The sequence below is a fragment of the Sphaeramia orbicularis genome, chromosome 21 (assembly GCF_902148855.1).
Source record: "Sphaeramia orbicularis chromosome 21, fSphaOr1.1, whole genome shotgun sequence".
NCBI classification, from domain to species: domain Eukaryota; kingdom Metazoa; phylum Chordata; class Actinopteri; order Kurtiformes; family Apogonidae; genus Sphaeramia; species Sphaeramia orbicularis.
In genome coordinates, this window is record NC_043977.1 from 24,000,257 (window position 1) to 24,004,083 (window position 3,827).

The window sequence follows — 3,827 nt, forward strand, 5'->3', positions numbered from 1 at the left end:
TGACTCCTCTTTACACACAACACTAGCTGAAAATCTGTTTAAGCTGCAGTCTTGTCACCAGGGAAAAGACCGCAGTGACATAAACTTGGCTTGATTTTTATGCTTTTGCTGCCCAAAAGAAAAACACAGACGGCGTCCAAGTAGAGAATTTGTTCCATCTCTTTAATAGCCAACGAGAGGTCTGAAATGCTAATCAAGTAGTGGATTGTCCCACTACTAAATTATGTATCATGGGGATGTTTTAGCCTGGGGATTAAAACCGTATGAATACCAATGCATTGTTCTACACTGGACCAAAATCCCCAATATACAGAAATGAGTGGATGTGTGGTCAGTGTACTGTTAGAGCAGGATGTAATTATAATTACACAGAACCTTTACCCTGTTGTTGATGACTGTTCATGGCTTTGTTTCCCTGATTCTTTGCACTTCAGAGTCCCTCCTCTCCTGTTTGATGGAGGGTGGCCTGGGGCTTTGGCTGACACCGGTGCCTTCACATCGCCTCCTCCTCCATGTAGCTGAATGCAGGGACAGGGAGAAAAGGCAAGTGGTGTGGTGGAGGGTTGAATCTAGAATGTCTTTTCCTTGTCTCTATTTCATGTCTGTTGTTCGCCCACCTTCTCACTGGCAGGAAGAGAAGTCTCCTACGCCTCATGGTGTAGGACTGAAGATGTAGAAATCACACTCGGCATCTTGGCAGCTTCAGAGGCCCTCTGGAGGCTCTGACTTGGAACTGAAGCAAAGATGAACATTTCAGCCAGAGCGTGAAAACGAGTGAAAGCAAAAAAAAAAAAAGAGAGAAAGCGGAAAAGAGACAATGCTGTTTTGGATTAGTTATGTAAGCAATCAAGATTTTGTGCCATGTTCCTAGATCTCTTATCCAGTTATGTAATAGTAAATGAAGTTCACACTGATCACTTTGGGGTGAAAAAGCATTCATACTGTGGACATTATCAGACCACTACTCATTTATTCTGTATGATGTGATGTATAAAAAGTGTAGATTCATCTGGTTCCTCCTGTTATAATGACAGATAGAATACTATACCTTTGATATGATAGATAAAAAAAAAACCAAACCTTTATTTATGAGGTTTTAGATAACAATGGGTTACAAAAAAATGTTTTTTGCAAGTTGTCTAGGTTTTTTCAACTGAATTAGGACCATTTTGCACCGCTAAATCCAAAAATGACATCTGTTTTTCTCAATCAGGTCAGGTTTTTTTGCTAATTTGATTTGGAAAAATTTGGTCTTCTCACAAAATATGATAATTAATACCAAAATAAGATTGGTAAGCACACTTTATGAAACTTGATTCCTGTTAGGTACAATGGTGTATTTACCGCAGATGTAGCAGAATACGTCAGGCTTATTTTTGCAAGATCTTCTAGTCGAAGCCATTTCATTCACCTGTAATATTAAAAAAAACATTAATCATAAATTGGCAAAAGCAGAATCTTCAGAACTCGTTTATTGCAAGAAATATGAAATAATTTTGTATCATATGATGTGAAAATGCCCATAAATGTAAGCAAAAATGTGAAAAAGCCAATATGTAGCATAGTCCAGAAAGTTGACCTGATTGAGCAAAATTAATGTGATTTTTGGATTCAGCACACCAAAATAATCCTAAATCAGCTCAAAAAACTTAAACAACAAATTTGTTGTTGACCAGTGTAATAGAAGGGTAATATACTGCAGAATTAGATAGGTGTGTATTATAGTCACTTAAGTCTTGTCAAGGGATGCATCTATTCCAATTCACTGTTGTAGATTTGATTGACAAAGGATGTCAAATTTCAAAATTGCATAAAATGTAAATTAAAGCAGAATGCAATGATTTACAAATCTCATAAACCTATATATATATATTTTGATGGCAACCACATGTCATCTAAAAGGAACAAGAACAAGAACAGTCTGGAAAAGTGAGAAGTACTAAAAAAGAAACTGGTGGAGATTTAACCGGTAAAGATAAAATAATCAGTATTTTCACTTATGGAACAAAATATATATAAATTCTATACAGCACTTTTCCAAAAAAACAATAATTTATAATTCTCTGTTCTGATTCCATCTCGTTGCTTTTAATTCATGGTGGCTTTAAAGCTAAACATCTGTTCCCTGCAGATGTTGGACTCAGGTCAAGAATAAACAACGTCAGAAATAATCACAGTGTTAATAACTTATTAATTCCAGTAAGGATGTGCAGAACAAATCACAGTGTTTAACCCTGACACCAACAATATGTGCAGTTGTTCACTTATGTCAGTCATTCAACATAATTGACGACCTAAACACACTAAAATTCCATACAATATCCTTCCCAGAGGGTTTATTCATCTTAAGAAGAAGTGTAGGCCAGAAATGAGATTTTGCTTCTATTTAAATCTCTGCAGCAGCTGCTACATCTTCTGTCCTGTCACCGTTTCCCACCAACTTTGAATACCAGGTCATTAGAGCTGGAGCTAGACTTTTACATTTCTCCAACCCCCACGGTTTCAGTCAGTCTGACTGAGTCTGACCCCACACTGCACACACACACAGCTGTGTGTATTGCACACTAACTACCATCTAATTGCCTTTGCTGGTTGACTTACTTAAAATCATTCTGCCTGCTCTGTTTGAACTCCATTTGCAAATGCCCCAGTTACTTATATTTTCTGTTACTTTTGCTGCTTTGATAAAAGGAAAGACTTGGAAGAGACTGTGTGTAGATTCATGTGTGTGTCTATATTTCAGTGCAGAAGGCCGGCAATAGGCTGTATGTATATATTTGACCTGACATTTCAGCAGGACTCAACCATATGAACATGATTTGTGTTCATTTCTATAGTGATTGGATGACATCCCTGATTAGACTTTAAAGGAGCTGTATGTAGTATTTCTACTAAAAGGAAATTCGTATGTGACCTAAAGGTACCATTAGAGCAGGGGTGTCAAACTCATTTTAGTTCAGTGGCCACATCTTGCCTAATATGAAATAAAGTGGGCTGGACCGCTAAAATAATGTGAATAATAGGATAAGAACTTAGAAATAATATCAACTCCAAAGTTATCTCTATGTTTTTGAGTGAAAAAAGTAAAATTCTGTAATTAAAATGTTCACATCTACGAACCGTACTTGAATGTAACACAAACAAATATGAACAACCTGAAAATTCTTAAGAAAATAAGTGTAGTTTAAACAATATTACACCTCAGTTTATCATTTATACATATGCATCACAACTTACAGATCACAGTGGACCTACAAATACACAAAACATTTGATAATTGGCAGAATATTGTTAAAATACTACATACTTCTCTTAAGACATTTCAGGTTGTTCATATTTTTTGTGAAAAGCTGGTCTGTAGATGTAAACATTTTTGTGTAATTTTACTTTTTTGACACTAAAACAAAAAGAAAAAAATAGCTTTTTTTCATTATTAATAGGTTATTATGCTACTATTTTACTGGTCTGACCCACTTTAGATTGAACATCCTTGACTGATAATATCTTCAGTGTAATTTTTACATTTCACAAATTCATCCCAGGGGCCGGACTGGACCCTTTGGTGGGCTGGTTTTGGCCCCTGGGCTGCATATTTGACACCTGTGCATTAGAGTGTACATAATAAAGAATCCTGAAGTTATGTCTAAGATGCACATGTATTGGATTTAGATATATGCACTGTATATACTCACACTAATGGGCTGGGCTCCGTCAGTCTCCTATGGTGAGAAAAACAAATACCATGGAGCCTTTGACCAAAGGGTTCAAAAGTGATGAGATGGAATGAGAACATCTATGAAATAACTGTTAGAGACAGAGTGATAAAA